Below are 13650 nucleotides of genomic sequence, written 5' to 3'. Positions count from 1 at the left end.
TATATATGTGTGCATATATATATTTATACACACAGGTATACATACACATATACATACACATACATATATGTGCACGCACACACACATATATATCCATATCATGTATCACACAAGTATACCAGAAGTTCCTTGAGATCAGTAACTATTTTTATTTCTAATTTTATAATATTATCTTGTACGGAGTAGGTGGCTATTTAATGCACATTGCATTTGATCACAAACAACCTACCCAGAAGAAGCAATGTTGTTGAATGGAAACATCACCAAACTTGGAGTCAGAAGTCCAGGGTCCTATATGTATTTCTCACTAGCTATATGGTCTAAGCCAAGCCATTGAATTTCTTTGAGCCTTATTTTCTGTGTCTTTGTAATATATCAAGGACTGGGGATTTCTTTGTGTGGAAATTCCCTTCATGAAGAAACTTGCTTGAAGTTCAGAGACATTAAGTGATTTCTCCAAGGTCACACACACAACTAGCAAGTGTCAAAGGCTAAGTTTGAACTTGTAACTTATTCCAGATCTACTCCTCTATCCACTATGCCATGGTACTTAGCACTTGCCTTTGTATAAGAGATAGCAGCTTTCTCTGTCTGCTACAGGACTGTTAGAATAGGAATAGATAATGTACATGAAAGTATCGTCATTAGAGGATATTAAAGGGGATATTAAAGTCCAAATGACTTATTTTAAAGCTGAGGAAGCAGAGAGCTGGAGAGGTGAAGGGCTAAATAAACACAGTCATATGAGTAAAAGGCAATCAGGATTCAAAACTAGCCTCTTGACTACCATCCACATGTTCTTTTTGTCTCTGTTATTTTATTTTTTTCTCAATTACATGTAAAAAGTGTTAACATTCATTTTTAAAATTTTTGAGTTCCAAATTCTCTTCTACCCCTCTCCCTTCCTTGAGAAGGCAGGCAAAAAACATGGAACACTTCACAAATTTGCATGTCATCCTTGTAAAGGGGCCGTGTTAATCTTTTCTGTATCATTCTAATTTTAGAATATGTGCTACCAAAGTGAGCACTCCAGTAGACAACTTAAACTAAATATGTCCAAAACTGAACTCCTTATCTTTTCCTCTTAAATCCTATCCCTCCCACCCCCCCCTCCCAACACCTCCCCTAATAATACTGTAGAGGGCACCATTATCTTCCCAGTCTTCCATGCTTACAACCCAGGTATTGTCCTGGACTCCTCACTATCTCTCCCCCCCCCATATTTAATTGGTTGCCAAAGTTTATTGATTTCAACTCTACAACATCTCTTGAACATGTGCCATTCTCTCCACTATCACTGACACCATTCTGGTGCAGGCTTTCATCACCTCATGCCTGGGTTATTACAGCACTCATCCATCCTCCATTCAGCCACCAAAATGATTTTCCTAAATTCAAGTCCGACCATGTCACACACCCTTCCCCATTCGATAAACTCCACTGGCTCCCTATTGACTTCAGGATAAAATACAGAATGTTGTTTGGCATTTGAAGTCCTTCATAGCCTAGCCACTTCCTACCTTCCTGGTCTTCTTACATATTACTCCCCAATGTGTACTCCTGGAAATAGTGACACTGGCCTCCTGGCTTTTCCATAAACAAGACACTCCACCTTTCAGCTCTGGGTATTTTTCCTGGTGGTCCTCCATGCCTGAAATGTTCTTCCTTCTCAACTCCACTTGCTGACTTCCTTGTCTTCCTTTAATTCCCAACTGAAATTTCTATGTTTTACAGGAAGCCTTTTCCTTTTCCTTAATTCTAGTACTTTCTTTTTGTTAATTATTTTCTATTTATCCTACATATAACTTGCTTTATATATATTTCTTTGCCTGGTGTCTCCGTCATTAGACTATGAACTCCTTAAGGGCAGGGCATGTCTTTTGCCTCTTTTAATGTCCTCAGCACTTATCACAGTACCTTGCACATAGTGGGTGCTTAATAAATGTTTATTGATTGATTGATTGGCATAGGCAATATAAAAACCTTCTAACAATGTGCTTAGTAGACTGGAACCAGTTTCACAATATTTATTCGTGCTTAATTCTCTCCTTTTTAGGACATCTTCACTGTCCTGGAATCAGAAGCCCTAGCCTCTTCTACTTGGGGAATGTTCATCAGTCCAGTTTTTGATATATTCTGTGCTTACACTTATCCTATTATGCTAGTGAATAGAGCAGGAGTGAGGAAACTGCAGCCTTGAGGCCACACATGGCTCTCTAGGTCCTTGAGTGTGGCCCTTTGACTTAACCCAAACTTTAAAGGGGAATGATCTACCTTGGTGGGCAATCAGTTTCTCCTCAGGAATCCCAAGGACCTCTCATCAGATATGTTGGAGGGATACTTCTTGGTCAGATATAGGTCAGAGTTGATGGCCTCTGAGGTGCTTCATTCATTAGAGTGAGAAGCATGGGAGAGTTTATGAATAGGATATGAATGACCCTCTACTTGCAACACCTCTTCACTGCTCTTTCCCTACACAGATTCTCTTCCTTGGCTTTGCTCACCATCTGCCTTTCTGCTCCTCTTTGGGATATTGTGCTTGGGCTCCAAGGCTTTCCAGGACTTTCCCTCCCCTTGTGCATTGACTGTAAGCAAACATTTAAGTTTTGGAGCTGAAAGGTTCCCTAAGTCAGATCAGCCAATTTACAATGAAACATATCAGTCAGGTGGATCCCTTGGAAGGAACAGGAGTAAGAAGCACTCTCTCCCTGGTGCGTTCAAGCCAAGCCATGTTGGCTGGAGGAAATATAGCATTTGGAACTCTTACTTCAGGGGAAGTCCAGCAAGGAAATATTTCAAATATACAGCAGTCATCTCTGTCCGGATTGACCGTGAAAAACTTCTCTTTTGCAGCAACAACTCATGTAGGCTATGAATTATTTTACTGAGACACTTTCCTGTTGGAAAATGAGGAACTTATTAATTATTTTGACTTTCAAATAATTAAATCAGGTTATGTCAGGCTGACATGGTTTTGCTCTGCAGGTAACTAGAGTCTTTCGGAGCTGTGAAGTATTTTTTCTGGTCCCATATGCTTGGCTACAGGTGAGCCAGTTGGTAAATGTGTGACACCTTTTAATTACACTTCATCACAAGCTGGAACTTGTCTGATGGCTTATTTTATCATTTACTGTGCTTTCATGCAGATCAAATAAGTTAGGGTGAACTTAAGGTCACTGGGAAATGGGGTTCCTGAGTTTTCACTCTTTTATGTGGTATTTAGGGGGTTCAGATCTTGTTCTCTTCTGGCACTCCAAAGGTACTGATTCTGCTGGATGTCAAGAGTAAGGGGACAACTTAAGGTGGCTACTAATGCACAGGCAAGGCTTGAAATAGTGTTATGAAGCAGATTCCAAGAAAGGAATGGCAGATGGGTGGCCAGGGAGATGTCTGAGTAGATACAGCTTTCCTTTCTCACTCCCCTTCAGTCCTCACTTCTCTGCCTGCCTTTGCCATTAGCTCTACTGCTTTCCATAGGTGTCCACTTAACAAGTACTGGAGGCTATGCCAGGTGTACAAAGGAAAACTGTGTACTCAAGTATCCAAAGGAAAGAAAACAATCTTGTAGTTGAAAGTAATGTCAGTGCAATGCATTTCAACAAACATTTCAGTGTTAGCTACAAGGCAGCCACATTCTGGGCAAAACAAAAAACCCCCAACAGAAAACACATTATCCTTGCCTTCAAGGAGCTTATATTTTATTAGAAGGGTACAATCTATATTTAGATAAATACAAAACAACTTTGAGAAGGAGGGAGCACTAATTAAGGGGATCACAAAAAGTTTCAAACTTAAACTGGTACATAGTTGACTCAAACATAACTTGGAGCATAGTTGATGCTTGATAATTGTTTTACAATTTGAAACGGAAAAATGACACAGGTACAGGTTTGCAAAACTGCCAAAGATCTTCATAGAATGTATTTTGAAATGAATTTAGTAGTTTTGAAACTCTAAGCCTGTATTTTCTCCACTGTGCTCAATAAACTGCACTGGCTCCCTATTATACCCGTGTTCAAATATATATAATCCTTTGGCTAATTAAAGCCCTTCAAAAACTGGCCTTTTCCTCCTTTTTTAGTCTTATTATCCTTTATTCTCCTCCATGTATGAATCAGCTAGCAAGCTAATCATGGAGTTAAAAGAAGAATGTTGGCGGAGAGGAAGACATAAGAAAAAGGCAAATTGTAGGGAAAACCATCTCAAACTCTCCAGCTTGTCAAGGATTGTAAATATAGCATTGTAAATCCCAGAAGCCTAGAATTTCAAAATTTGAAGGGACGTTGAGCCGGACCTGTAGATGAAAACTATCTGTCCCACATATAAAGGTCATCTACTCTTTGCCTGAATATGGGTTCTGGCATACCTGTAGGAACTTAAATGCTTATGGAAAGGAACTTCATGGAATACTTCCAGTGAAGGAGTGCTTTCTACTTCCCAAAATGAGCCATCCCACCTTTGGATAGTTCTAACTATTAGGACATTTTTTCCTAATATTGAAGCTAAATTTGTCTCTGTAGCATCTATCAATTACTTCCTGTTTTATCTTCTGGGGCCAAACAGAACAGATAAAATCCCTTGTCCACATGACAACCGATCAAATACTTGAAGGCACTGTTGTTTGCCTCCCTGACTCCCAGCCTTCATCTTTCCTCTTCCAGGCTAAACATCCCAGGTTTCTCTGATCTGAATGACCCAAATTTGTCTTGAATTCGAGCCTTTCCACCATCTTGATTGCTCTCCTTCAGATGCTCTGTAGTTTTTTTCTGAAATTTCATTCAAACAGTTAATGCCTGGCTTCCCAACAATTTCTGGTGCTGTTTGTTCCCTAGAAACTCCAAGTCCAGACCCTTACTCTAGTCTTAAAAATCTCCCTGAGTACAATCACTTATTCATCCTAACATGCCTGAAAACTTCAGTTTCTTTCTCCATTTCTCCAAGTTAATAGCAAGATCCCAACACATCTTATATTTCCTGAAATGTTAAAAAGAAATTGGCATTCAGACACTCCATGTCTTCAGAGAACTGCCCTATGTGCACCTGTCAAATTCAGCACACCCTCTTCTGTTCAAAAGGTGGGCTGCCTAGCTATAGTTTTTGCTAAGCTAACCTTGGTTTACATTCTGAAACTTTTCAAAAGACATGGCTGTCTGGAGAGTGACATCTCTTTTTATGTTTATCTTGGGCAGGCTGACATTTAGTGTTCTAACTGCCTGCTCTATGGATATATGCATTCATGGCTTTCATAATTGCTACGTATTTGTACTGCCGAACTGTAGCTCTCCATCTCAGGCTGAGACTTGGAGAGCTCAAGGACAGCTTTGAATTGAACACATCATGTAATAGGCGAAAAATCAAGAGAAGGGGGAAAAAAAGACATGTAATTTCAGCGAGGGGGAAAATAGGCACTTGCAATGAAATTAAATGTTTGGTGGTTTTCATTTGGCCCCTAGTGGATAATTCTCATTGTCACATTGAATTGGTAGGCTTTGCTTAAGCAAGAGGCAGGACTGAATGGCCCTGGAGACAAAATTACCTCGTAGCTTTGGAAATGGAGTTTGCTTCAAGCCAAAATTGAGATGAATTTGTGGTGTATTGACAGAAAGCTTGGAAACATTTGCCCACTTGGTACCGGGATTACAAATAAATACAGAAGCCAGATGCAGAAAATGAATCCTCTTCTCACTCATTAATTTAAAACAAATTCATTAAAACATTTTACTCAAGTTGGGTAACAAATATGATCCGGTCTTCTCTTTGTTGCCTTCAGAATGATGTCTTTGCACATAGGAGGAAGAGCACTGTTAAAATCAAGCCAGGTGTTTCCATTACTTGGCAGTACTGTCCTCAGGATGATGAGAAGGTTTCCACAAACCCCCTGTACGTGGCAGCTTCCACAGCAGCCCTGTGATGCCTGTCATCGTTTTACCCCAATGAAAATGATGCCATTTGCTTGTGATTATAGACTCCTATTGATTTCCAATTTTCACCAGACATGTTCAAGTCCCTTGGGCTCTGGACGCTTGTAGATTCTTATCAGTCTTGCAGTGAAGAAACAATGTGCTAATATAATTGGCACCATGTAGCAATAAGAGACTCCTGTTCTGCTTTCAATTTGGTCCTTTATTGCAATTTCTTGACAGCAGATTTTTTTTTTTAGTGCTAATGGGCTCTAAGAAGGTTCTCAAGAACCAAACTAAACTTTTCAAAGGAGCAGGTGTCACTCTGCTTTTCAAAAATCCACATAATACAAGAGTAGATCCCACTGTGCCACTGTTTCCCCCTTCTTTACTGTAGGACACATTGGCTTCTATCTCCATGTTGAGGAATGCTCTGTATTGGCAGGGCAGCTGCCAGACCCAGCACTGTTTAATATAGTGAACTGTGTTCAACCCAGGGATGTTTATTTTAAGTATCAAAGTTACCACACAAGTAGTTCTGAGCTGGTAACAAAAAGTCATTTGTATAAAACAAATGCCACAAGATCTCCTATGCAAAATGCCACTTTTCCCTTCATGCCTGAGAACAGTTTAGCAAGGCTTCCTCTTGATGAAGAGTAGTCATAATGAAAATAACAATAGCACCTATCATTTATATAACACCTTAAGATTTGCAAACTGCTTTCCATGTTTTGTCACATGATTCTTGCACAACCCTGAGAGATAGATGCGACTCTCATCATCCATATTTTACACACAAGGAAATATAGGCAGACAGAGGTTAAGTAACTTGCCCAAGGTCATACAGCTAGTTTGAGGCTGGATTCAACTTCAGGTCTTTCTGTCTCTGCCTTTAGCACTGTGCCACTTTTCCTCCACTAATATCCTAGATTTTAATCTACCATATCAAGTCACAGAACCCAAGGGGTAAGCACTATAAAAATCAAATAAATCAATAAAAGTTATGAAGAAAACACACTGGCTACATTTCAATTCAATTCAAGGGAAAAAATATTAAACACCGACTGTGTGCTAGATAAAAGCAGTCTGGTATGATCGACGTCAGAGCTGATCTTGAAGTCTGGAAGAAAGACGTAAGCTCAAGTCCTCTACCTGGCACATGCCAATTGTAGGTATGACTTTTGACATGTCATTTAACATCTCAGTGCTTCCAAATCACTCCCTAAGACTCTTAGTTATAGCTGTTCATTTCCCTGATGACAGGAACTGGTTCAGCTTTTGTTTTCATGCCTCCAGAGCTTAGTACAAGGACTGGTAGACTCTTAATAGTGGCAAATGGTAGATTCTTAATAAATACATGTTGAATTTAAATGAGTTTCTATACTAGAAGTTCCCCTCATCAATAATATCACTGTTTAGAACTAAACACAAAAACAAAAAGAACAGGGACCTTGATGAGTGTAGGAGATATAAAGGACCCCCATAAAATAGTCCTGTTCTCCAGGACTTTACCTTCTCTATATCTAGTTCTCCTTGAAGAGTGGGCATGTGTAATAGACTAAGAAAGCTGACCTTGATGAGAGACAGTCATATTTTTTATTGTTTATTTTCTGTGGCTGTTACAGAGCTACTTGCAAGTCTTACAAGTACCCATTCATGTGGCATCTGATGTTGATCTGAATCTGCATTAGAATCAAGGGCATTTTTTCCTACTGCCCTTTCATAAATAAATGCTCTGCTGAGGACATGCCATCTGCATATCCTTGCACTGGACCTGGAGTCAGAAAGAACTGAGTTTAAATCTGGCCTCACTTATTAATGAGTCACTTAACTTCTATCTGCCTCAGTTTTCTCAACTGTAAAATGGGGATAATAATAAAGCATCTACCTTCCAGAACTGTTGTGAAGATTAAGCAAGATAATATTTTTGAAGTGCTTACCATAGTGTCTGGAATGTAGTAGATACTTAATAAATGACTGCTTCTTTCCTTCTTTACCATTACTTCTGTAAAATGGGGATAGTGATTCCACCTACCTCCTGGGGTTGTTTTAATAAGCTGATGCATGTAATGTGCTTATAAACCTTGAAGTGTGATATGAACATGAGTTATTGATTCCTTTTCCCCCTCCATACCATTTAAAAGGAACAATCCTTAAAAAAATGGTCCTCTTAACTTATTTTGTGTTACAGACCGCTGCAATAGTCTGGTGAAACCTGTGGATATGCTCCTTCTCAGAAGAATATTTTGAAATACTGTCAAATAAAATCCATAGAACTGCTAATGAAACCAATTCTATTGAAATACAGTTATCAAAATATAAAAAACCCAACAGACCCTAGATTAAGAATATGTGCTCTAAGAAACTCCTCCTTCCATAAACAAACTGCAGTGTTCATCTACATTCTGATCTTAAGAAAACAAACAAACAAACAAGCCCCAAACCTCTGGGTTTCAGTGCTGTGGGACATGAGTGAGATGATGTATTCAGTTCTGCATGTAGTCTTTATTTTTACCTTGTGATCATTCTACTGAGAACTAGATTTACTGGAGTCCCCAAGGTAATGGGGCCTAGTGACTAATCCACTGAGCCATGCAAACCCCATCTGCTACTTACTTTGACATTTTAATAATATCCCATTTGAACCTTTGTTCAATTTTGCTTTGTGTGTTGCATCTTTGTCTTAACGTTACAGCTGAAATAATTTACAATAATGAAGACTATCGAATATCATTAATTAAAACATGCAGAGCAGTTTCAAACATTTAGACTCTACACACTCTACATCAGGAAACAAACCTCCTCAAATTTGTCAGTGGATCCCCAAACCACTTTTTCACTCTGATTCCTTGACCAGGTATCTTGAGTACAGAACAGGGTAAAAATCATGAGAAGGAAGTCATTTTCTGTTTCGTCTCCACCTTGCCCAACCCCCAAGATTGTATTTATGCATATAAAAAATGCAAAATGAAATTCTTGCTAAACCTATTAACCAGAGGATACCAGGATATCATGAAACAGAACAAGATGTTGCTAATGACAGAAGTAATGAGAAATGCTGACTTAGTTTGTTCTACAAATGTGTGATTTCCTTAAATGAAGATAGATGATGATCTTATATTTACATGCATAAATTGTACATATTTTGCAGGCTTTTAACATACTGTACATGTCACCCTCTGGGACTCTGTTGTATTCAGCATATGTCACAGTCAAGGGCTTATTAATTGTTATTGATTGATTTATAAAGATTTTTTTTTTTCACTAAAATGAAGGTGTTGTGGAATTTTATGGTGAGGAACAACGAAGAACCATATTGAAGCTTTTACTAGAGGACTTTGGATTTGATTGTGTGACATGGGAGACACTGGCACAGGACCGCTCAGCATGGTGTGCCCACATCAGAAAGGATGCTGTGCTCTATGAGAAGAGCAGAACTGAGACAGCACAAAGGAAACGTAGGATGCACAAATTTGGAGTAACCACCCCAAGTGTTCACACGGACTATCTGTGGCCAATCTGTGGTAGAGCTTTGTGAGCTCGTATTGGTCTGATCAGCCACAGTCGTACACATTAAAACTTGACTTTATCATGATGATGTCCTTTGAGTCCTCTTTGAGAACAAAGGACAACCACCAGAACCAGAGGAATAACTACCCCATACTTTGGGGTAAGATATATTAACCTTAGAATGAGGCGTAAGTAGACAGAAATCCTATAACATACCTATATTTTTACAGAAGACAAAGACCATAAAATCAAGGGTAAGTATGAATAGGCTGTTGAGTCAAAAGCAGAAATGTAAGCCTAAACTAGACCATAAAGAAATACGCAAGCCCAAATACAAAAAGTTTTTATTTAAAATAATAATGTGTAGCTTCCCCATCCCTTCTTACATCCCTGAGAAGCTATGCAAGTGTTCCAGGAGCATTTGAATAGTACTTTTAGTGACAGGGCTGTGCCCTACAGCTCATATCTGTCTACATAGCCAACTCTGGCATAGCTGATTAGTTCATTTCTGACATCTTCACTGTCACCCCTGATGGCTCTGACCTTAATTATTGCACAGTGATCTGTATTAGTCATTAGAGGGTCAACACACAAATATCCACTGTGTCTTTGCCCTTTCTGCTTTGCATGTGCATGTGTGTTTTCTATAGGTTAAATGAATTGGAGAGTTAAGCTATTATTCAGTCGATTTGATCACTTAAGACAGCTCACCTAGAAAATTCAAAGTGGAAACTACTACATACATCCTGGACTCCCACTTCTCCACCATCTATTTTCTCCCCAGTCATCTTATTTCAGGGAGCAGGCACCATGCCGCAGAAGACTTAACCCTTTAACCACTTTTTAGCAGTGTGTATGGCACATAGTAAAAACTTGTTTACTTGTTGGCACTGGAAAATCCTACCTGGGAACCACACAGCTTGGATAAGTCATCACCTCAGTCATCTTCTCTGCCCATTCCCTTCATGTTTCACTTCAACAGCTGGCCATCTTCTTAACAGTTACTTTAATTCTGTGAAAATATCCTCTTTCTAATTTTTATGCCATAATTAAATCAGCTCTGACATTGTTTCTTAGAAAGAGTACGTCAATCTTCTCCCCCATGGCTCTAGTTACTATCCTTGTCATTTTCAATATGTCACAATATCCTTTATGTGTTGCTTCTCCCTTTTAGAATATAAGCTCTTTGAGGATAAGGGCTATCCTTGCTTTTTCTATTGTATCTCCATTGTTTACCTTAGTTCTCAGCACATGGGAAGTGTCCTTCCTTCCTTCCTTCTTCCTTCCTTCCTTCCTTCCTTCCTTCCTTCCTTCCTTCCTTCCTTCCTTCCTTCCTTCCTTCTTTCTCTTAGCTGTCACTAGGATTTATCTTTGAATTATTTGAAGTCAGTTTGGATGGTTGCTATCAAAATTATTAAATGTTCTGAGTTCTCAGAAGATTAATTAATAACTAATAATTAATAATTAATTAATAACTAATATTGACATGATGTACAAAAACATAACAACAACAACAACATGTGAATGAAAAGATCATTTAAAGTAAACCAAACTCTGAGTAATTGAAAAATAATAGGGGTTTAGGAGAACTGAAAATAAAAGGATTTTGGACCTATGAGGTTAGAATGTTGCATGCAGTGTCACACAGTGACACTGTATCAGCTGTCTTTGCTGGATTGTTTTTGTTTATTTGTTTTTTATAGGGGATGGTTTAATTCTGAGGTGGGGAAAGAATGGGGATATATCTACAAATAACAGTAATATGAAAATAAGAGGCTTCAATAAAACTTATTAAAATAACAAAAAAATAAGAGGCTCTATAAAGAGAAAAAACACATTTAAGAATTGAGAATAGAATATAGAAAGACAAACTGGACTATAGACAACCATAACATTTGCTAGCATTTGAATTAAATGAGATGTAACTGAAGATATATCTGAAAATATTGGTAAGGGGACCTGAATTTTATATGCATAGAATACAAGTGATAATTAAAACCATGAGATTCAACAAGAACATTAGTAGATTCTCTTGGATGTAATAGTGGATAACTGGTAACCCTGAAATAAGCTCAGTATAAGGTTGTGAGGCTAGGATAACTTCATCAAGTAAAGAAAAGAAAACAATCATTAAAAGCCAAGATAACGGGTGATTTGCATGTAACTCCCTAAAATTCTGGGAGAGCTGATAGGAAAATATCTGATCAAAATGAAAGCTTCTGATTTCTCATTAGGAGAGGTCAGCTAAGAATAGAGGAGAAACAATTTAATCTTGTTTTCAAATATTCTCTAAGAACTTGCCAAAATATTATTTTTGAATGACCAGATGAAAAATCCTGATCAAAAAGTAAGGGAAAGAGGAGCCTTAAATCATTGATCTGAAGAAAGAGACTAATCAGAATCTGAACATTTAATTGCAGTAGTTTGGATAAAAATAGTAACAACAGATTAAGTCAATGGCATTAAATTTAAAATCAAGAAAAGGTCTTTTATTTTCTTTTTATACACTAGAGGTGACAAAAGAAAGAGTTAAATCAGAAAGATCACAGAAATCAGTAAAGATTAAATATTATTAGTTATAGGACAAGAAAGAAAAAGAAAGATGCTTATGAAGAAAAACCCAAAGGAACAGGGTCAGAAAGACGAGCAGTCAGTCTGACCTCTATGATAAGAGCACAGAGAGCATCCTCTGGGACCAGAGGAAAAGAACAAAATGAAAAAGATGAAAAAGACAAGGAGACATAAATGTAACTCAAGAATCAGAGCAGGAGAAATTATCTTGAGTTCCATCAGTTTATCTTAACAAAAAATATCTTGAATTCACTAGGCGAGGACACTGGTAGGGGGAAAACTTTGCTGTCTAAATCAGAAAGATGGCACAGTCTTAACAAAAAGTTGAAAAGAGGGCTGTGAATTCCAATTCATTGAAAAAGTAACTTAACTTTTCTTCTTAGTAGAAGTAATTCTTTTAAAATAAGAGAAGTTAAAAAAAACAAAATTAGAAAAGTTGTTGAGGAGTATCAAAATCAAAGGAAATTAGAGACTTTCAGTGACTGCTGAATAAATTCTTTAGGTTTAGGATGATCCAGTTTTAGGTCAGCAGAGCCCCATGATTCCCCAGGTGATAGCTGACTTCTAGGAGCCAAAAGGAAATGGAACAAGCCCTTGCTTGTTCCATTTCTGAGTAAGTAAATTAATTTGGGGAGAATTGTCATTTATATTATATTCATATCATATTATATTGGCTTCGCCTACCTATGAGTAATCAGTATTTCTCCAGTTATTTAGATCTGATTTTATTTATGTGAAAAGGGTTTTGTAATTGTTTTCAAATATTATCTAGGTTTTCTTGGCAAGTAGACTCCCAAGTATTTTCTACTGACTGCAGTTATTCTATATAGAATTTCTTTTTCTCAAAATCTGCTGGTTTTGTTAGTAACATATTGAAATGCTGATGATTTATGTGGGTTTATTTTATGCCATAGAACTTTGGTAAAGTTGTTAGTTATTTCAGCTAGGTTTTTTAGTTGATTCTCTGGGATTCTGTAAGTATACCATTATATCATCTGCAAAGGGAGATGCTTTGTTTTCTTGTTGCTTATTCTAATTCCTTCAATTTGTTTTTCTTGTATTATTGCTATAGCTAGCATTTTTAGAACAATTTTGAATAATTGTGGTGATAATGGGCATCCTTGATTCACCTCCCTATTTCATTGGAAAGGCTTCCAGCTTATACACATTATAGATAATGTTTGCTGATTGTTCTAGACAGATACAACTCATCATTTTTTTCCTATGCTTTTTGGTGTTTTCAATAGGAATGAGTCTAGTATTTTGTCAAAAATCTTTTCTGCATCTCTTGAGATAATCATGTAATTTTTGTTGGTTTTATTATTGATATGATTACCCATGCTAAGAGTTTTATTATTATCATGGTCTAAATTCCACATGGCCATAGTGTATGATCTTTGTGATATATTGTTGTAATCTCCTTGCTAGTATTTTATTCAAAATTTCTGCATCAACATTCATTAGGAAAATTGGTCTACCTATAGTTTTCTTTCTCTGTTTTTGTTTTCTCTAGGTTAGGTATTAGCACCATATTTGTGTCATAAAACCAGCTTGGTAGCACTCTTTCTTTGCCTATTTTCCCAAAGAGTTTACATAGTGTTGGAATTAATTGTTCTTTAAATATTTTGGAAAAAAGTGAATGGGAATAGAAAAGAGTATACCTTTTTCT

The 13650-nt window shown here is 37.5% G+C and overlaps 1 non-coding gene across 1 annotated transcript; it reads right to left on the bottom strand.

Annotated features, from left to right (window-relative positions):
* Positions 1–921: 921 nt before the first annotated feature.
* LOC140530523 (U6 spliceosomal RNA) lies at positions 922–1028 on the bottom strand. Its single transcript, XR_011975961.1, has one exon. It is a non-coding gene; the product is annotated as a U6 spliceosomal RNA (small nuclear RNA).
* Positions 1029–13650: the final 12622 nt, after the last annotated feature.

The sequence above is a fragment of the Notamacropus eugenii genome, chromosome 2 (assembly GCF_028372415.1).
Source record: "Notamacropus eugenii isolate mMacEug1 chromosome 2, mMacEug1.pri_v2, whole genome shotgun sequence".
Taxonomy (NCBI): domain Eukaryota; kingdom Metazoa; phylum Chordata; class Mammalia; order Diprotodontia; family Macropodidae; genus Notamacropus; species Notamacropus eugenii.
This window is presented reverse-complemented; position numbering and strand designations above follow the sequence as displayed.